Source organism: Myotis nattereri, assembly GCF_964212035.1.
Source record: "Myotis nattereri genome assembly, chromosome: 9".
Taxonomy (NCBI): Eukaryota; Metazoa; Chordata; class Mammalia; order Chiroptera; family Vespertilionidae; genus Myotis; species Myotis nattereri.
This window is the reverse complement of record NC_138084.1, coordinates 71858981-71881699: the sequence shown is the minus strand read 5'-3', so window position 1 is coordinate 71881699 and position 22719 is coordinate 71858981. Positions and strand designations below refer to the sequence as shown.

At 41.2% G+C, this 22719-nt stretch overlaps 1 pseudogene across 1 annotated transcript in view; it reads right to left on the bottom strand.

Annotated features, from left to right (window-relative positions):
- Positions 1-727: 727 nt before the first annotated feature.
- The window catches only part of LOC308525567 (eukaryotic translation initiation factor 3 subunit M-like), a 48360-nt pseudogene continuing 26368 nt past the window's right edge, over positions 728-22719 (bottom strand). The window contains exon 3 of the transcript in view: positions 728-1704. The product of the transcript in view is annotated as a eukaryotic translation initiation factor 3 subunit M-like (transcript). The remainder of the gene's footprint in view (positions 1705-22719) is intronic.

Below are 22719 nucleotides of genomic sequence, written 5' to 3'. Positions count from 1 at the left end.
ATTAATTACTTTTATTCCATTCATTACTATAAATTGTTACTCCATTCATGTGTTGATTGACATTTGGTTTAATGCTTGTTATACATGAAAAAGTTATCTTACCAAGATAACTTGACTGAAACGAAATGTAATATTTACTCCATTGGCTGAATCACTCTACTATTTTCCAAACTGTCCACCAATAGATAATTGGTTTTGTTGAAATTTCAATTTTCCCTCATGACAGTCTGTTGACATTACAAAAAAATTAGAAATCATTAAATAATTACTTTTGTAATAAGCATGTTAAATCCACTGAAACCATTTATTAAAAAGAAATAGTTCTCAGTTATTTTTAAGCAGATTAGAAAATTCTGTTTCTAAGTGTTTCAAGAATATAAATAAGAGAGGTTTTATAGGTAACACATTGTTTATGGCAGTAAAATCGAGTAATGATGGAAACATTTCTAAACATCCATTTAAAAATGTTCTCTTTGTGAAAATTTCTTTTGAATAGCAGCTACTTTTTTATTGTTAAAGTGGCATCTTGAAGTAAATATTTAGTGTTTGTTTTTCTAAAAATATTTGTTATGTAGCATTTTGTATACTTTAATTTTAATTCCAGAAATTAAAAAAATTAAACTTTTTATAAAAGAAAAATAAACAATGCACCTTTATATTTGCTTGACAGTTATCTTTTTTCCCTTCAAATTTCAGTATAATGTTTTACTATGATTTAGATATTTTTTCACCAAAGAACAAAATTTATCCATAACGATTCAGCTATCAGAAGACTCAAAAGTCTGTTTTTCACTTTGTTCAACTTTTGTTTCCAGACATTAAGCATCATACAGTTGTTGCCATTGCTGTTTTCCAAATGTCTGATGTGTGCTGTGACTGGTCATCACTTTTCTCTGGGTCTGATCAATTTTGCAGTAGGCCATTTTTGTTTTCATTGAATCATCAACTCCAATCTGAAGTTCCTACTGGATTATATCAAGAGAAATTTCTTTATTTGCCATATTCTGTTCATGTTATCCAAGTGAATCTATGAAGTCTTTATTATTCTGACAATTTAGCACTCACAAAAATGGTTAAAAGATCATGAATAAGTTCACCTTCCAAAAAAATTGATGGGTTTTAAAGTAAGAAGATGTTAAAAAAGAAAGGCATTTGAATCTTTCAATACTTGTACAATACCCGTGGGCACTGGGAAGGATTGTTCTCCATGTAACTTCCTAGCAATTTGACCGTGACTTTTGAAGCAATGTCATTTTTCTTATAATCCACAAGCAGCTCATAAAGTAGCCTAAAAAGAATGTGCTTCTTCCCAGTGATGATGTTCCAGTAAGAAATCCATTTTCTAACTTGACCCAGTTCAGTTGGACTATATTGGATGGCCCCACAAGAGGCTGTCACTTTAATGAGGCTGCTATCTGCTGTGTATCTTACAGGAGTATTCTTATCCATACCATGGAAAAGGTTGCTTAGCAGTCTCAGAGATGGGCATTCATCTTCCTGAAATTTGACCAGCTTTTCACAGAGGCTGTCAATCAGGGCTTATTGCTTATCTAATTCCAGGATCAATAGGAGGAATACCACGCTGCTCATCACACTCTCATCGTTATCATCTTCCTTCAGACATACATCACAGGCTTCAATAATCTGAGCTAAATCTACAGGAAGGCCACCTGTAATTTCTCTTCTGAAATTCCAGCTCTCGCTCTAAAAATCAATAAAAATATATTTTTGAAAAAGAATACCAGCTCTTTTAGATTTCTGATAAGCTCAAAGCTCAGCATCTTGATCTTCCTCACTGACGTCCATAAAGTCATGGAGAAGGTGGCCCACGGTGAGTGCTCCATTAGCAAACAACTGGGACAGCAAACGGGAGCTGATATGCTCTGTCACTTGACAAATCTCTTAAGTACTTGACACAAAATGTCCATGAAGTTTATTTATGTTATAAAACATTTTAAAGGTAATTTCTTATTTATTTATCACTGTATATACTCTATAATTTGAAGACCTTTTGAAAAACATAAAAGTAACCACAGTAACATTAGTAACTCCTATAGTTTATGAATGTATGATTTCAACTTGTGTGCTGAAAAGACAGATTAATGATACAATAAATTAATTTCAAATATTCTTTTACACTTACAATTTTATCCACAACTTTTTTAAAAATTGATTTCAAAGAGGAAGGGAGAGGAAGAAAGAGATAAAAACATCAATGATGAGAGAGAATCATGGATTGGCTGCTTCCTGCACGTCCCACACTGGGGATCAAACCTGCAATCTGGGCATGTGCCTTGACCAGGAATCGAACTGTGAACCTCCTGGTTCATAGGTCGACACTAAACCACTGAGCCACACCCGCTGAGCCACAACCACTTTTAAATAAAATTTACTTAAATTGGTTGTATCACCAGTAATTACATAGTTTTTTTAGAATGCATTTTGTACTTTAATAATAGGTCTTCTTTTCAGTATATATTTTCTTTTATTGCTCAGCAAAAGCTACTGCATTCTGAAAACTGAATTTAGCAAACATCATAAGCTGAGACATTGCTTTAACTTTAAGCCTACGATACAGCAAACCTCCAACACTGTGTATATGTTCTAATTCTCATGTGTTCACATCTTTAGCAATGTTTCCTATGAGTCTTCCAACAGTAATTAACAACAGAAAATGTACCCTAGCTGGTTTTGCTCAGTGGATAGAGCGTCGGCCTGTGGACTGAAGGGCCCAAGTTCGATTCTGGTCAAGGGCACATGCCCAAGTTGCAGGTTCGATCCCCAGTAGGGGGCGTGCAAGAGGCAGCCAATCAGTGATTCTCTCATCATTGATGTTTCTATCTCTCTCTCCCTCTCTCTTCCTCTCTGAAATCAATAAAAATATATTTTAAAAAACAAAAAATGTTTCACTATGTTATATTCTGCTTATTTCAGTCATTTTTTTGAAATCATTATATGACAGGAAAAGATTTCCTTCTCCAGCGGTATGTAAATTTTGTCTAAACTTTTTATTTATTTATTTATTTATTTATTTATTTATTTATTTATTTATTTTAAATGTGTTTTTTATTGTTGCTAGTATTACAGATATCTCCCATTTTCCCTCTCTTCCCATCCCCTACCCCTCTCCCCAGGTCTTCACTACCCTATCGCCCATGTCCATGGGCTATTTATAGAAGTAGATAAGGTCTTTGGCTTATCTCTTCTTGTTCCCCCAACCCCACATCAAGACATTTTAAATTTAGTGTAATTTTATAAATACTGAACTGAATTTTACAAGACTATAAACAATGGTGGGAAACAATATATATTTTTCAGCCAATTATTGTTAACACTTATTAGGTCAGTGTTGATTTTTATGTATGAAATGTGGCTGATGAAGAGCTCATATTAAGAGTAGAACTGTCAGCTTTGCCATCCTCAGTTTACCACGAATCTAGAAATTCAACAGGGAGGAAATGCATATTCATTTACTGGCATCTATTGAGTCAATAAAATCATGAGTGTAATGCTACATAGAAAAATGTGCAACATAAATGCTAGGTCAGAAAAATAATCTATAAAAGTTCATGTAACTATGTTAATAATCATAACTATTTTAGAAGACAGAAATGGAATATAGAAAAATTTTAAAATGGTTTTAGGATTATAAATATTTTGCTTTTTTCCTTTCTGACCAAACTTTTTATATTATCTATTTTATTGTTCAGAATTTAAGAAAAACACATTTACATCATACTTGCCACTTTTTTTCTTAAGGAAATTTTTGAAAGTGTGAAAGTTAATTTTACCTTCCATATATAAGTGCTCACTTTCTTACACCCAGACCAATATTGGATTGTATAATTCTTTTCAATCATTACTAATTTGACTGGGAAAGAAATGGTATTGTAATGTTTTCTTTGGCATTTCTGTAAATGCCAGTGATGTGTTTATAAATGATTTGATTTCATTCTTTGTTAATTACCAGGGCATGAGAGGCTTTCTCTGAATATCCTGTCCCAAATAGTTTTCACTTCATGCCAATACCAGGCTATGTGTTCATTTCCCACAAAACTTCCCTGACATATTATGGGTTTATGTTAAATGTATACTTGTATTTTCTTCTGTGCTGTCATATTTGGGTAACAGATGGCATATAGTAGATGCTAGACATTAACAAATAATTGCTGAATGAATAAATGAATGTTCTTTACACCTTTTTCTAATGGAGTATTTAGGTTTTGCTCACAAATTTGTAAAACCTCTTTCTACAGTAGAGACTCTTGAACTAAGCATGTGTTGCAATTTTTTTTTACTCTGTCACCACATTTCTTATTTTTTATTTATTTAAACTAGGGGCCCGGTGCACGAAATTCGGGCACTGGGTGTGTGTGTGGGGGGAGTGTCCCTCAGCCCAGCCTGCCCCCTCTCACATACTGGGAGCCCTCAGGCGTTGACCCCCATTACCCTCCAATCGCAGGATCGGCCCCTTGCCCAGGCCTGACGCTTCTGACAGAGATGTCAGGCCTGGGCAGGGGACCCTCATTTCCCCCCATCACTGGTTCTGCCCCCAGCCCAGGCCTGATGTCTCTGGCCCAGGCGTCAGGCCTGGGCAGGGGACCCCCAGACCGCCTCCGATTGCTGGCTCTGCCCCTTGCCCAGGCCTGATGCCTCAGCCAGAGGCGTAGACCCCCATCACCCTCCGATCACCTGATTGGCCCCTTGCCCAGGCCTGATGCCTCCGCCACAGGTGTCAGGCTTGGACAGGGGACCCCCATCTCCCCCCGATCACTGGCTCTGGCCCCCGCCCAGGCCTGAGGCCTCTGGCCCAGGAATCATGCCTGGGCAGGGGACCCCCATTTCCCTCTGATCGCTTGCTCCACCCCCCACCCAAGCCTGACACCTCTGACCCAGGCTTCAGGCCTGGGCAAGGGGACCATCATATCCCCCCAATTCCCGGCTCAGCGCCCCGCCCAGGCCTGATGCCTCAGCCAGAGGAGTTGACCCTCATCACCCTCCGATCACCAATCACCGGATCGGCCCCTTGACCAGGCCTGAGGCCTCCTGCAGAGGTGTCAGGCCTGGGCAGGGGACCCCCAGTTCCCCCCGGTTGCAGGCTCCGCCCCTGCCCAGGCCTAACGCCTCTGGCAGAGGCGTTAGCCCTGGGCAGGGGACCGCCAGCTCCCCGCGGTTGCAAGCTCTGCCCCTGCCCTGTGTTAGGCCTGGGCAGCGGGGACCACCAGCTCCCCACGATCTCCCGCTCTGCCCCTGCCCAGCTCGACGCAGTTGCAGGCCCCGACCCTGCCCAGGCCTAACGCCTCTGGCTGAGGCGTCCAGCCCGGGCAGTGGGGACCCGCAGCTGCAGCGGCCCCGCGATCATGGGCTTCACTTTAGGCCCAGGCAAGGGACCCCTAGCTCCCGGGACTGCCAGCTTCAACCATGCCCAGCTCCCATCGCTGGCTCCACCCCTACTTCCTGCTATCACTGGCCAGGGCGGCAAAAGCGCCCGATTCTCCGATCATGGCTGGGGGGCAGGGCGCCTTTGCCCTGCCCCCCAGCTCTTAGCTCCCCCCTGGGTTTCCGATCACTGTCAGTGGCAGGGGGCTTCTTCCTGCTTTCCCTTTCGCCTCCCTGCATTGTGCCTACATATGCAAATTAACCGCCATCTTTGTTGGCGGTTAACTGCCAATCTTAGTTGGCAGTTAATTTGCATATTTCCCTGATTAGCCAATGAAAAGGGTAGCGGTCGTATGCCAATTACCATGTTTCTCTTTTATTAGTGTAGATTATGTATAACAGGGTATTGTAAAAATTAGGTTATGAAATTTTTATGAAAACATTTCTCATGTACCGTTATATTGGCTGGGCTGCAAAAATATTCCTTGTAGGCCACATGTGGCCCGTGGGCTGTGAGTTTGATATGCTTGCCCTAAAGCATGTTACGAAACCCTTCAAGCTCATTATCTGATATGCAACATATTTTATAGGCTTTTAGTTTTGGTTTATTTGGTTTTAAAACTGAAGAACTTTCAGAGTTCTTTGAGGGGGTTTTCAGTTGATATTTTAATTATATTTTCAGTAGCTGTTTGTTTTCAGTTTTAGGGTGGATTTTGAAAACTGATTTCTATCCTATATAATAAAAGCCTAATATGCTAAGTGTCCAGTCGTCTGGCTGGCCATTCAACCAATCAAAGCGTAATATGCTAATGATATGCTAAGGCTGCTCAACTACTCGCTATGATGTGCACTGACCACCGGGAGGCAGACGCTCTGATGCTCCAACCCATAGGTTAGCTTGCTGCTGGGGTCCAGCCAATCGGGTCTGAGTGAGACGGGCCAGACACACTCTGGAGCCTTCCTGTAGTCCCCAGCTGGCCAACCTCCCACATCCCTCCCTGGCCCTGATGGTCCATGGGTGGGGTCCCTTGGCCTGGCCTGCACCCTCTTACAATGTGTGACCCCTTGGGGGATGTCAGAGAGCCAGTTTCGGCCTGAAGCTATGATGTTCACTGACCACAGTGGGAGTGCTGCTCAGCCAGAAGCTGGGTGAGCACAGTGGAAATGGCAGGAGCGGGCCTAATCCATCAGTCAGACATCCACCAAGGGTTCCTGGATTGCGAGAGGGCGCAGGCTGGGCTGAGGGACCCTCACCCCCACCCTGAGTGCACAAATTTCATGCACCGGGCCTCTAGTTTTAAATAAACTATAGATATTGGTTAAGCAAAAGGTACAGTCATGAGAATGGTATATGCTTATAGAAAAGATCAAGGATGCCTGCTTTTTTCTGATACCTCGGACTGGGGTCTTCTAGCACCCAAAATAGGTCCCCAAGGCTAGTTGTGGATGAAGCCTTTAATGCTAAATGCAGTCAGCCAGGAATAGTTAAAAGACACAGTAAAACTACTCACTGGTTTATTGCTGTAAGCTCGCAGAAAAACTAGTCCCAAAGTACTCTGGGAAATGTCTTCCGCAGCACGTTGTCTTGTTTCCACTTTTTAGGTTCAATCCTAAAAATCCAGGAGCATACACTAGAACAATGCTTTCCTATCTGACCAGGGAGAAGGGGCGTGGCCATATGCCCATCAGTCTTCTAAGTGACTTTAAGGCACCTGTATTAAAGCCTTAACATATTTTGACCTTTCAAAAGACGGACAGTCAGTGCCATTGGTCAGTACATCTTTGGCAATAGGTCCCATTAAATATGACACAGAGGTTTCTTTTGTTGTGGTCTCTTTCTGAGACAGACGTTCATAAACATGATGACATAAATCTCACAAATGTGTCCACAGTTTTGTCTCATGTTGCTCTACAAGCCCCTGAGGCTCTAAGTGCCATCCTGCAGATTCCAAATCAAATGGGCCCCTTTTTTTTGCTTTGATTTTTCTCACTGACTGAGTGACCTAAAGCACTTGCCCATAAAGGAGTTTTTTAAAGTCTTAAATAATCATCTTTTGCTGGCTTCCTATCTGCGCAGAGGCTAGAGAGACAGCCACGACTGTAAACAAGCGAATCTAAATGCTCTGCTTCAATAGCTAAAAACAATGGGCTTCAAAACAAATCACATTCAACTGAATGTACTAGTTTTCAGAGGGATCCAAGGTTATTATTTGCAGCTAAATTGTCACTAGTGTCACTGGTCACTGGTTCCCATTTCACTGTGGCAGACACAGCTTGCTGTGCCTCAGCAGCCCTTCAGGGCACCCTGCACAGCTTCCGGGGCTGGGAGGACTTGGATCAAAGGGAACCAGCAGTCTGGCCTTGCAGGGAAGGTCTTTAAAAACAAATGGGTGCAAATGCTTGACTTAGTTTTTTATTGTTTTTCTTTCCATTATCCCTGAATTTAATTTCTCTGCAGTATACACCTTGGTTTGAACTACCTCTGTTATACAACTTAATTTGTGGTTTATTACAAAATCTTTGCTCTGGAACAGTGGTCGGAACAATCCACATTGGGAAATGAAATGGCATGGTCTCCTGAATTCAGCTGAGGAGCAAATGTCTGAGAGATTTTCAAGTATAAGATATTGAAGGAAAAAAACCACTAAATTAAAAAGTCAACTAATATTTGTTTTTTAAAAATCCACACTTCTAACAGCATAGTAAACATATGAGTATGTACTAACTGTCAATTATTTTTCAGACAGAATTTTAAAAAATCAAAAATCAAGAAGAAATATTGAACAACAAATCACCCTTCCATCTCCAGTCAGTTCTACAGTCTATTCCCTAAAACATGGGAGAACTCCTTTTTATCATTCATTACACATTATCTCACATGTTTCATGAATATTCTATACTAATAATATTCGGCATTTTATGAACTTCAAAACCCAAGTCAGATCCAGTCACTCTTATGCTCACATCCTTTGGGGACGTCCCATCTCATTTCGACGGAGAGCCAACAGTGTTGACAGGTGAGCCATATGCTCCTTTTACCACGTTCCTTCTCTGATGTCAGCTCTCCTACTCCTCCCACACGTGGCTTTGGCTTCATCGACCACCTCACTTTTCCTGGAACTCACCCAGGAAGGCTTTGCACTTGTTCCTTTTATCTAGAAAATTCTCCCTGCAGGTGTCTCGTACAGTTTCCTCCCTCCCTTTCTTCAGATCTTGGCTCAACTGTTGCCACCCTCCTTAAAATCACAACCCTGGTACCACTCCCTACATCAGGCACACACTGTCCAACACCCTCTCCTGCTTTTCTTTTCACGTTGGCCCTTATCATCATTGGGCATGATTTAGTATTTTATTTATCTTTTTGCTCACTGGTGGACTCTTTCACCAGCATGTAAGTTCAGTGAGGAAAAGATCTTGTTTGTTTTTTTCACTGTGGCTTCTCCAACAGTGTCTCCAACAGTGTCTAGCCATTGCCAGCATTAAATTTTAATATTTATTAAAAACCATTATGGAGTGCCAGGCCAGCGTGGCTCAGTGGCTGAGCATCAACTTATGAACCAAGAGGTTGTGGTTCAATTCCCAGTCAGGGCACATGCCCAGGTCACGGGCTTGATCCCCAGCAGGGGCATTTAGGAGGCAGCCAATCAATGATTCACTCTTATCATTGATGTTTCTATCTCTCTCTCCCTCTCCCTTCCTCTATGAAATCAATAAAAACATACTTAAAAAGCACACATTATAGCCCTGACCGGTTTGGCTCAGTGGATAGAGCGTCGGCCTGCAAACTCAAAGGTCCCAGGTTCGATTCCGGTCAAGGGCATGTACCTTGGTTGAGCGCACATCCCCAGTGGGGAGTGTGCAGGAGGCAGCTGATCGATGTTTCTCTCTCATCGATGTTTCTAACTCTCTATCCCTCTCCCTTCCTCTCTGTAAAAAATCAATAAAATATATATTTTTTAAAAAGTACACATTATAGAACAATTTAGATATCACTATTCTTTTAAAATAATTTTATTTTGTTATCTATGTTTGGGATAGGTTATGATTTTAATAATAAGACAATTAGATTCAAGTAAATAAGTATATATTTCTCTGAGCTAGGCCTTGTGTTAGGGGACACAAGGATTAATTTATTCTACTTCTATTTACAACTTCATGGCTTGGAAAAAGTCTAATAAATCTGTTAGTAGGAGCAATGTCCAAGTAATAGATGGTTATAAGTTAATGTGGCAGAAGCAGAGGTCATGGAAAACCATTCTGGATGTCTTTCTCATTGGCCTGATGATTGTAAGTAGAGAGGGGAAGCTAATAGAACAAGAATGGAGTTAACATTTATATGTTTAATTAATTAATGATTTAATTATTAGTATATGCACTGACTAAATTCTTAAACTATTATGAATAAAGCTTGATAAAACTACATGGAAATAATATTGGAAATGGGAAACAACAATTATTCTGAACATCTTACTCTTACACTTTTTTGGGACATTAATACTTTTGATGATGACGGCAGTAGACCCTCTCTCTAGAATTATGCACATAAACACATATAAAAAAACATTCTAGGGGTTTTATGAAGTTCTACAAGTCCATTCATGGGTCCCAGTTAAAAAAATTTCTGGTAAAGAAGCATGGAGAAGTATAACCCACAGCAAAGTTAACATAATTATTATGATTTATCATTGAATTTTACCTAAAGCCTACTGACAAATATTTAAAAATTTAAAATATTAAACAGCAAAGGCAACAAATTCCTTAAGAAAAGAGGAAGAAAACGACAATGAGGTACCACCTCATACCTGTCAGAATAGCTGTCATTAACAGATCAACAAACAACAAGTGCTGGCGAGGATGTGGAGAAAAGGGAACCCTTTTGCACTGCTGGTGGGAATGCAGACTGGTGCAGCCACTGTGGAAGACAGTATGGAGTTTCCTCAAAAATTAAAAATGGAACTCCCATTTGACTCAGTAATCCCACTTCTAGGACTATATCCCAACAAATCAGAACCACCAATCAGAAAGGATATATGCACTCCTATGTTCATAGCAGCACAATTTACACCAGCTAAGATTTGGAAACAGCCTAAGTGCCCATCAGCAGATGAGTGGATTAAAAAGCTGTGGTACATCTATACAATGGAATACTACACTGCTGTAAAAAAGAAGGAACTCTTACCATTTGCAACAGAATGGAAGGACCTGGAGAGCATTATGCTAGTGAAACAAGCCAGTTGGAGAAAAATAAATATCATATGATCTCACTCATTTGTGGAATATAATGAACAACATAAATATTTTAGAATATAATAGAAGTAATCCTGTTATTTGCAGATTTTTAATATTTCCTACAACTTTTGTGATATTATACTATGTTAGTACAGTTTTGGTAATATTATTATATTTAAAATCTTATTTTTTGAAATATTAATTGTATTGTATGTAAATTATTATATTTAAAATAGTTTTTCTTGAAATATTAATGCTTATTGCACATAAAATTATTATATTTAAAATAGTTTTTCTTGAAATAAAAAAATAAAAATAAAGAGGAAGAAGTAAGAGGAATATGATAATTATTAGGCACCTAGTCTGTGCATCATCTTATGCTAGGTTTTTAAATTTCACTGAATTTCCATAACACACTCATTTGAGGAAGCGATGATCTATATTTTGTACAAAACGGAAGAAAGAACAGAAATAGAATTTGAATTCAGGTCACTGTAATTTCAAAAGGCTGTGATCTTTTAAATCTTATGATGAAAATAAGTATACCAGCTTGTTAGTGAGGAAAAGCATATTGTATGTGTGTGAGTGTGTGTATGTGTGTGACTAAATACCAGCAGAGAGACTAGAACTTTCCGCAGGCAAACAATCGCATTTCAAGTTCCACATTCTCCTTTCACTGGGAAGATTTTAGACCTAAGACTTGGGGGTACTAGAGTTTTATGTGGCAATTGACTTGTGTGTGCTTTGATGATAGAATGTATGTTTTTCTTTGATATATTTTCTGCTATGTCAAATTATCCTCCTTTGTATATAGAGGCCACTCAGGAAATAGTGGTTGACTGATTAGGTCATTTCAGATGTCTCAGAATCCAGTATATTTAAAATAAGGTAGACATCTCAGTTATGTTTGGAAAGGGTCTTGAGAAATCCAGTAACAGCACTGCAATCCATAGTAGCCAGCATGCATGTTTATAGGTGATGCTAATTGAGTACTTACTAAACTCCAGGCTTTTTATGACTTTACTTTGTAATTTCCAAAGCATCTGTTAACTTAGTCCAAACAGGCTGGTCAGTTATGTCAAATTTTAATCAAATCAGCTCAATCAAAACCATCTAATCAAAATGGAAAGTAGACATGCTCATATCTTTTTCCTAGAGGCCAAGGATGATTCCGATGATGACGAGACATTGGAGAAGTTACCCTGCCTGCCAAGCTATCCTGTCAACTTCTTTTCTTCTAGGAGTTTGGCATCTCTCTAAGCAGATTGCCAACGATCAGTCAAAACTAGAGCAACTGCAGGATGAGGCTCCAGGAGGCATCTGAAATAGCCTTTCATAAGCATAACCTGACAGGTGACGGGCTTCCTGACACTTGGCAACCCTACATTGAAAAGGGCAATTGTCATGTTATAGGGATGATTTAAAAGGATCTTGGCATTTTGTATCATCTTAAGAGGAAATCACTAGTGAGATTAACCTTTTAAGATAAACATATCTTACAAAATAATTAATGCTGAAATTCGGCACTCTACATTGTAAAGACATGTGCCTAGGGTTTTGTTTTGTTTTTAGTTTGAGTCAAACAGACATATAGACATGCCACAGAAGCAAGATTTCAAATACTAAGTTTTTGTTGAGAAAGAGAGAGAGAAAGAGAGAGAGAGAGAGAGAGAGAGAGAGAGAGAGAGAGAGAGGAAGAGAGAGGAAGAGAGAAAGAGTGCAATTTAGAGATAGTTATTTTTCTATCTCTAAATTCTGATAACCCCAGGTGGGGCGCATATGGGAGGCAACCATCCATGTTTCTCAAATTGAGATTCATCTGACACGCAGCTCTAGCTCTGTAAACCACCCACCCATGCTCTATTTACATACTAAAATATCAATTTAGAGTGTGAAATGATTTTTCAGTTTCACTGACTCCTGAGAGATCTGCTGGGAAGACTCAGTACAGAAGATGTGTAGTTTGTTAGCTTAGAGATTTCTGGAATAATTTTGGGTCATTTCTGACTCTGCCCAGTTTACATAGCAAGCCTATTGTGCCCTTACGGGTCAGTTTTGCCTCAACAAATGCACCACCAGACCCGCTCCTGCCTCATGAAAATAATCACAGATGGACCCATAGAGGGCACCCTGGTGCTGGGTTAGGGTGGTAAGGAGAGGCCCTGAGATGAGGGAAGGTAGAGCTTAAATGGAGATGAATCTGCCAGTGACAGAAGCAGGGACTCCAAAGAAAGAGGTGACAGAGAGCTCACTGTGAGAGATGCTGGCATAACCGTGGAGCAGATTCATGCATAAAATATTCTAGCTTTCTTGTGAGTCAAACTCAAAGGGGTATTGTCAGGCTTCGGAATTATGTCAGCTCGAAGCACTGATTAATAGTTAATATAGTCTGTGATCACTTATCTATAGCCGATCCAATATTAGGAGACAGGGTTTCACTTTCTTTAGACATTTATCATTGTATGTCTGAGCACAAAGTTTAGTTTTTAAGCGTAAGAGGAGTAAATTATTATTGTTAAAGTGTATCAGGAATTTTGTTTTTATTCAGATCAGATGAGGCCCACCGATCAGGAAGTGAATGCCATTGAGAACATACTTCATCGCTCACAGCTCCCAAGAGGAGGGGGACAGGCCACAGCACACAGGGACACGCTAGAGAGCACTGACCTCGGCCACAGGCAGAGGAGCAAAGGGCACTTTGGAGCTGCCTTCATTCTGGTTCTCCAGAGAAGGAATGGGCTTCACTCAGCAGGCAGGCTAAGCAGGTATAGGATTGGCTAGTTTGAATATAATTTTAGAGGTGGGGGTGGGGGAGTGGTAGAGAGGTTGCCTCTAGTCGTCCAATGCCCAGCCTTGAGGTGGTCAGGGCTGAGGAACAGTGTCCCACAGTTTAAGAGCAGTGGTTATTCTTTTGAGGGGTCTGACAAAGAAGCATTTCAAAGATATGTTAATCTACAGAAATAATGGGCAGGGCTTGCTTAAGGCAAAGATTAAACTTTTTCTAAAGAAGTTATATGCCAGAGGGTTGACTACCCACCATGACCTGACCAGTAAGAAATCTATGATCAGATCACTCTATGAGGTTAATTTCTGTTAGATTTATTACAGCACCCTTTTTTTTGGTCCATACTCCTTACAACTGGCCCAGCATAGATGATCAACAAGTGTCATTGTGAGAATGGGTGGATACACTGTGAGATGTAAACCAGTGATATGCTGTATGTACTTCTTTAATATTGTTTCTTGGATATGTTTCTTGTTTAGTCAATGCTGGGTTGAGAACCACTAATCTGACATCTTCTATGAGAAATAAGGAAGATTGATTTGTTTGTCTGTGATTCCATATTGCCAAGAACCATGCTTATTAGTGGCATTTAAAAATGTTTATTTATAAGCAAGTAGTCAATTAATGGATTAATGAATAGCAAGTAGTATAAAGGTTTATGCTGAATCTATCATTGTCTGAAAGCATATAAACTTCAGAAAGAACAGCTCCTGAACTCTCAGAAACTTATTGCTAACTAGAGGCCCAGTGCATGAATTCGTGCACAGGTGGGGTCTGGCCAGCCCTCCCCAATCAGGGCCAATTGGGGGCTGGGCCGGCCAGGGGGAGGGTCTGCAGGAGGTTGACTGGCTGGCCCCAGCCACAATCAGGCCGATTGGCCAGCCGCAGTGTGTGTCATAGTCTCTGGTTGTTCCAGTTGTTCTAGTTGTTCCGGTCACTTGGCTTTTATATATATAGATGATAATACAGCAAGGGCAGAATCTCTGAAGAAAGTCATTCATGAAACTTTAGTACAGTGGTTCTCAACCTGTGGGTCGCGACCCGTTTGGGGGTTGAATGACCCTTTCACGGGGTCGCCTAAGACCATCGGAAAACACATATAATTACATATTGTTTTTGTGATTAATCACTATGCTTTAATTATGTTCAATTTGTAACAATGAAAATACATCCTGCATATCAGATATTTACATTATGATTCATAACAGTAGCAAAATTACAGTTATGAATTAGCAACGAAAATAATTTTATGGTTGGGGGTCACCACAACATGAGGAACTGTATTAAAGGGTCGTGGCATTAGGAAGGTTGAGAACCACTGCTTTCGTAGGTCTTGGAGACTTGAACTGGTTATGAAATTACAAAACTAAAAAAAAAAAAAAAGATTTAAAAATTGTTTTCTTTAATTTGTCAGACTTTGAAAATTCTGCTAATACATTAAGTACATTTTATTATACCAGTAATAAATTTGTTCTTCACAATTCATTGATCATAACAATTTAATTTATTAACAGGAACATCACTCACTGTAGTTAGAATTCCATTATTGTCCAACACTAATAAATCAGTTGCCACTAAAGTTAAGTATCACCAAAACCTCTAATTAAACAAAGCCAACAGTCCTTTCCAATCTTTGTCCCATAATGTGTTGCTCTGCAAGCTCAATTTTATGGTTTTGTGACCTGCAGACATCCAATTTAAGAGAAAGAGCTCAAGATGAATGTCCACGTTTGAGCTTCTGACTAAGCATTCTGACTCCACCAAAACCTGAAAGCAAGTCAGAAGCTGTTCTCAAAAGAAGAGTTATTTGCCAATGAGGGCATAGTTGCCACAAAAACCTTAGGAAAATGTACTGAGATTTTTTAGTGATACTTGTTCCCTATAGTGGTTGACTCTGCTGCAGGCACTTCAAGCCCAATCAGCCCCTGAGTTCCCAGTGACAAGGTTGCTTGCTGCAGTCTGAAATAGCAAGAAATTTCCTATTGCTCACGGTCCTCTGACCAGGCATTCTCTTCAGCTTGACTGAATTTTTTTAAAAAATATATTTTTATTGATTTCAGAGAGGAAGGGAGAGGGAGAGAGAGTTCCAAACATCAAGGATGAGAGAGAATCATCCTCCTGCACGCCCCCTATTGGGGACTGAGCCCACAACCTGGGCATGTGCCCTTGACCAGAATCGAACCTGGGACCCTTTAGTCCAAAATCCAATGCTCCACCCACTGAGCCAAACCAGCTAGGGCCAGCTTGACTGAATTTTAGACTGATTTCTTCCTGCCTTTAGGCCCTTGACATCCCTTTTCCTAGAGCACTTACTTGAGAAAAATTGCAATTATAAATTTGTTCTCGGCCCCTTTGGGATATAAATCTTCTCCCAGACTAACTACCAGCTTTACACTCTATAAATGTCTTTGTTAAGGACCTGTGAGCCATCATTTTGAAATGCAGTCATTGAAGGCGATAAGACCCCTGTCTCCCAGTCTCTGTGAAGAGTGGGAGCCGAACTTCCATATACAACAATTGACAGACACAGTTGGCCTGATCATATTGACCAACCTACCCCTTATGCCTTCTGGTACTTTTTCCTTCCCCCTTTTGTTTCAGTAGAGTTGAGTTCAGTTTTTCTCCCCTATTGCCGTAGCCTTGAGTAAAATCTTCCTTGCCTATTTAACTCCATCCAGCACAATTTTTCTTTGACCATTGAGAGCTCATGGGTTATTTGGTAAATGGATTAAAACAGTACTACTGAATGTTGTATATGTTGCCTATAAATTAAAATAAAATTAGAAAGCTCCTAAGTATTGTGACATTGTTCCCAGTTGGGTCAGCAAGCATGTGAACCAAGGATCTATAAGTATGTTCATACTAATAAACTCTGCCCAATGTAAGATTACGGTTCTTCCTCCTTTGTCTGATAGCCTCCGGATCCATCCACACACATTTTTTATAGATTCTACTGATATAAACTAGCAAAATTTTACAATTGTTTATGTCTTCTCCTTATAGCAGGGACTCTCTCTGGACTTACTCCAACTCTGGATATAGGACAAAGGAAAGAAAGGATCTCAGTTTTTATGCATAAGGGCAATCAACATTGTTGGGTAAACTAATTATTTCAGGTGAGGTCATTAAAGAGTTTTCAAGCAGGACAAGACCATACTGTGCACACAGGGACAAAGGGTTGTTTCTGCTGACAGGGTAGGGGGCCATTGGTTTGGAAGGTTCAGGATATTAAGACTCATCTAGAGTGACCCAGATCACAGGTGTCCACTCTTGGACAACTGTCCCAGCTGACACGGCAGAGAGCTCCACTTACATTGTACAAAGCAACTTTAGATCCAAGTCCTCATCTAATTTTCAAGTCATGTCAATCCCGTAACTATAAAGAATCAGAGGCTTTTTAAGGTGGATGTAAACTCTCCTTGTACTTCTGACCATGTCTTGAAGCAAGAATTGTAAATGTTTGCTATTTTCTTATCTCTCAGTGCAGTGTGAAGAAGTAATCTCACTCCACAGCAGTTATGTATCATGTGATAATTGTCTATTAAATGTCATGTTTAAGCTCACATTTAATTTATGGGACTACAGGTGAGAATTGAAAAAACTGTTTTGCCGTTTTAGGGCTTAGATTGCTTGTGGCATATTATCTGTTGATAACTGGATTGCTGCCGCCCTTAAACCCAATTAAAAGAGTAACCAAACAAAAACCGAGAACATTTACTACCAGAAACCCTACCTAAGAAAATGCTAAACAAATGGTGGTTTAGGAATAAGGAAAATGACCTCAGAAGGAGTCTGAAATATAAAAAGGAATGGTGAGCAATGATATTAGTAAGTTTGCAGGTAAATCCTAACAAACATTGTGTGAAAAACAATAATGGTAATAATAAATGTAATTTGAGAGATTAAAAATTAGAAACAAAATACTGGGCAACAGTACCAGCCTATATAATAATCTTATATAATAAAGAGGTAATATGCAAATTGACCCTCACACCCTCACGTCCCAAGATGGCTGGCAGGGGAGGGCAATTGGGGGCGACCAGGCCTGCAGGGGAGGGCTGTTGGGGGGGGACCAGGCCAGCAGGAGAGGGCAGTTTGGGGTGATTGGGCTGGCAAGGGAGGGCAGGTAAGTGTCAGTCAGGTCAGCAAGGGAGCGGTTAGGGGCAATCAGGCAGCCAGGCAGGCGAATGGTTAGGAGCCAGCAGTCCTGGATTGTGAGAGGGATGTCGGACTGCCAGTTTAGGCCTGATCCCTGCAGTTGGATATCCCTCAAGGGGTCAGACATCCCCTGAGGGGTCCCAGTTTGGAGAGGGTGCAGGCTGGGCTGAGGAGCATGAATTTCATGCACCAGGCCTCTAGTGAAAGTCATAAGGAGGGTGATTAGAATTTTATGCTTCAATGTGCTCATATTGTTTGGGATGGTTAGATATTAATTACCTTCAGACTTCATTAATTACGCATGACAACATTTGAAGGATAACCACTAAACTAATAGAAATAGACTATATAACTTCCAAAATCAGCAAAGGAAATGCATAAAATGTGAAATCCTATAAAAGCATGTTTATGAAACCCAATAAGCCAAGAAAAGAGGGGAGAGAAACACAAACACTAAGATAGTAAAAACCACTAAATATGTCATTGAATATAGTAAATGTGAAGATATGAAGCTCACTGCTTTAAATAGAGAGATTCTCAGATTGATTTCAAAAATAAGTAGCTATCTTGCATTTAAGAAATGGGAAATTGGATGAAGGTGGTCAAAAGGTACAAACTTTCAGTTTTAAGATAAATAAGTACTAGGGATGCAATGTATAACACGGTGACTAACACTGTGGTATGGTATATTTGAAATTTGGTAAGAGAGTAAATCCCAAGAGCACTCATTTACAAGAATTTAGGAAAAAAACACACACACACTTTTTTTGCACTTATATTTAGAACATTTGGTTCTGTCTAAAATGTTCACTGAGGCACTTGGTCCACAACAAAAGCTCTTTGATATTTAAGTCCTGCTCTTCTGCAAGATTCGAACCCTGACCCATGCACCATTTAGGCTACCAAGACAACAGGGTTACTATTGGCAATATAGCCACCACACGCTTATTAGACCAATAAAACATGATAGTATTTTTTAATCTCTTAATCCTATAAACCAAAAGTATAAATAAATGTTGTGGGCTATTTGAACCAGGAACATTTTCTGAACATGGACATTTTTCACAGGATCAGCTATCAAGGTTTATTTGCTTATCGACATTTTTTGACAAGCCAAATAGCCTTTTGGCATAGACAAACATCTCTGTAGACATTTTGGATAGGACCAAATCATGATCTAGTAATGCATTAAACACATACATGCTATAATTTATTCCGTTTCTACTTGTATTGGAACAAGAAGGGCTTTTAGAGAATCTTGTCTGCCATAATGCTGGAAACAGATGTCTTCAATCATTTCTTTACTGCATCTCCTCGCTTTCAGTCACATCTCCTTAGTAATTTTCATTCTGAGGCCAAAGTGATCTAAAATGTGAATCTAATTATGTCACTACTCTGTATAAAGTCTTCTATGCCTTGCCATGACACCGAAAAAGTTCAACCATCGCATCTGGGGAAAGGGATTCGTCAGGACCTGGCCAGTCTGCCTGTTTCACCAGCACCATCTCCTTTGGGCTCAGTGCAGTGACACGTAAACTTGGCACCCCTTGGGACTCTCTGTGGCCTCTTAGCACTCTGCGTGTGCAGATGGTTTTCTCTGCTTATGAGGTCTCCCCTACTCAGGACGGATATTTAGTGAATATACTCAGCATGATGTTGGTGGTTAAAACAAAATGCCCTCATACAGGTGTGTGCATTATCACTACCCTCATACAGATGAGTGCATTATCACTACCCTCATACAGGTGTGTGCATTATCACTACCCTCATACAGATGAGTGCATTATCATTACCCTCATACAGATGTGTGCATTATCACTACCCTCATACAGATGAGTGCATTATCACTACCCTCATACAGATGTGTGCATTATCACTACCCTCATACAGATGAGTGCATTATCACTACCCTCATACAGGTGTGTGCATTATCACTACCCTCATACAGGTGTGTGCATTATCACTACCCTCATACAGGTGTGTGCATTATCACTACCCTGTCTTCTTGCACAAGATTTGTGGCTGCCCTTGCCCCACCCTTAGTCACAGTGGTTCTCAACCTCCTGGCCCTTTAAATACAGTTCCTCATGTTGTGACCCCATAAAATTATTTTCATTGCTACTTCATAACTGTAATGTTGCTACTGTTATGAATCATAATGTAAATATCTGATATGCAGGATGGTCTTAGGCGACCCCTGTGAAAGGGCCACTTGACTGCCAAAGGGGTCGCGACCCACAGCTTGAGAACCACTAGTCTAACAAATCAAACACCTGGCACACCAGGAGTGGGGGCAGGGGTTCCTAGATCCTGCTCTGGAGCTAAGGTCTAATTGGTCAATGCCTGGGCTATATGGCAGCTAAACTTTTTTAATATATATATTTAAATTTATTGATTACCATACAGAGAGAGAGCAAAAGAGAATGAGAGAGAGAAACATCGATTTATTGTTCCATTTATTTATGTATCCATTGATTGCTTCTTCTATGTGCCCTGATCTGAGTTTGAACCCAAAACCTTGGTGCATTGGGAGGCACACTAATCAACTGAGGTGCACTGCTCTCACCCCTTCCTTCCTAGGTGAACCCTACTTGTGCGTCAAGATTCCACTAAAGTCATCGCTTCCAATGTACATTCTGTCTTTGAATTTCCTATTCTGGATATAAACACAATTGTACAATATGTAAAAAAAACAACAACAAAAAAACCCCAAAAAAGATCCTCATGAAGCTTTCCATGCCCTTTTTTCATACTCCTTCTTTGCTGCACTAGCACTCTGTGCCTCCCTCTGCCGTTTTCTGTCTTTCTCCGTCACGGAAGTCTCTCCCACGTGAGTGCTCCTTGAGGACAGAGCTGTGTCTTCATCACCATGGTACACGCTGTGCTTGGCATGGCATTTGATATGTCATCAATCCTCAGTGGAGCCTAGGATTTTGCTTCATGAACTTACGTGAGCCCCACACTTACTGAGGAGAGAAAGAGACTGAGGCAATGTGAACTCAGTCTCACTTCGAGCATGAGGTGCAGGTGGCACTGAGACTCCTTTCCCTGCAAGAGAGAGGCTGCGTAAGGGGTTCAGGGAAGTGTCTCTTCCTGGGCAGGAGACTCAACCCAATTTGAGCAGGAAAAGAGCACCCACAGAGCATAGTTGGTTTATAATTCTTACATAAAATTATTTGGGATGATTTCTGATTCTTTCTTGGCTGAAATTCTGGATTGTGAAAAATAAGGGTTAAAAAGGTAAACTATGGGCAAAAATAGTGTGCTAGAAATTTTATTTTACTTCGGGGAGGTTTTTAATTTAGAAGATAATTCTCCTTAGGTCTCATTCCTTAGTCTAATGGAAAGACTGGACCACATTTCCACACTGCTTTTATTTTGGGTTATTGCCATGGTAACAGAGACTTATTTCCACATATATGCATTTTGAGCTAATCTTTTACTTAAGAAAAATACCAAGGAAAATGAAAAGGAAGAAAAAGAAGCAAATGGGTTCTGCTGAATAGGTTTTATGATGTTCTACCATTAACTTGGTACCACATAAAAGTGAGTAATTTCTTCTTTAGGTAATTAAAAGAAGGACAAAAACGTATTCATTTCAAAGGACTTCTAAATTTCACGGCAGTACAAAGAAAATCTGGTACCTAGGATTATAGATGAGAAAACTGAGTAGAGATGAATAAATTAAGATGAATAAATGAATACATTTATTCAGATGAATAAATGAAGATTAATGTGGCTTGCATTATAGTCACACTAGTGAGCCGTAGAGCTCAGCTGAGCATTTTTTCTTCGGCTTGTGATCTCCTGGATGGCAAGGAATCCACACTAGAGGAGGCTTGGCTGCATGAAGATTATAAAGGGTTGGGTCATGCTGATTTGTTTGCATATGGATTCATTTACATTGAATGTGCCCGGCCCTATGCTAGGTTTAGGGATTACATGAGGAACCAAGCAATTCCTGTCCCTGTCTTCACAGAGTTTACAGTCAAGGGAGATTTCTACACTAATAAAAGAGAAACATGGTAATTGGCGTACGACCGCTACCCTTCCCATTGGCTAATCAGCGAGATATGCAAATTAACTGTCAGCCAAGATGGCAGCCAGGCAGCTTGAAACTAACATGAGGCTTGCTTGCTTCAGTGACGGAGAAAGCCAACGTTCCCTGCCTGCGGCTGCAGGCCTCTGAGCGGGCAGTTTAAGAATCTCTGTAACAAATACCACCGGGCTTCAGCCAGCAGATTCGCAACATTGTAAGCAAAGGCCAGAAACCTACTTTCATCCGCACAGAGGCCTAAGAGCTGGAGCCAAGCCTCAAGCTAAAGCTGGCCCAGAATAAAAAAGAAAAAAAGAAAAAAAGGAGCGGCTGGGAGCTTCAGTCACCCCCAGCCTGAAAACAGCCCTCAGCCCCTCACCCAGACTGGCCAGGCACCCCAGTGGGGACCCCCACCCTGAAGGGTGTGTGACCAGCTGCAAACAGCCATCATCCCCTCACCCAGGCTGGCCAGGCACCCCAGTGAGGACCCCCACCCTGATCCAGGACACCCTTCAGGGCAAACCAGCCAGCCCCCACCCGTGCACCAGGCCTCTATCCTATATAGTAAAAGGGTAATATGCCTCCCAGCACTGGGATCAGCATGACAGGGGGCAGCGCCCAAACCCCCTGATCGCCCTGCGGCTCTGTGTGTGACAGGGGGCGGGGCCACAACCTCCCTATCCACCCTGCTCTGTTCGTGACAGGGGAAGGTGCCCCAACCCCCTGATCAGCCCTGCTCTGTGCCTGATAGGGGGGAGCTCCCCATCCTCCTGAAAGCCCTGCGGCTCTGTGTGTGACAGGGTGCAGCTCCCCAACCCCCTCACCCCCCACGGGCCCTGCTCTGTGTGTGACAGGGTAGAGCCATAACCTCCCCATTGGCCCTGCCCTGAGTGTAAGAGTGGCGGTGCCCCAACCCCCTGATCGGCCCTGCTCTGTGGGTGATAGAGGGCGGTGGCCCACACCCTGATTGGCCCTGCTCTGTGCGTGACAGGGTACAGAGCCCCAACCCCGCTGATGGGCCCTGCTCTGTGTGTGACGGGGACAGCGCCCCAACCCCCCTGATGGGCCCTGCTCTGAGCCCGACCAGGGGCTGCACCTAGGGATTGGGCCTGCCCTCTGCCACCCGGAAGCG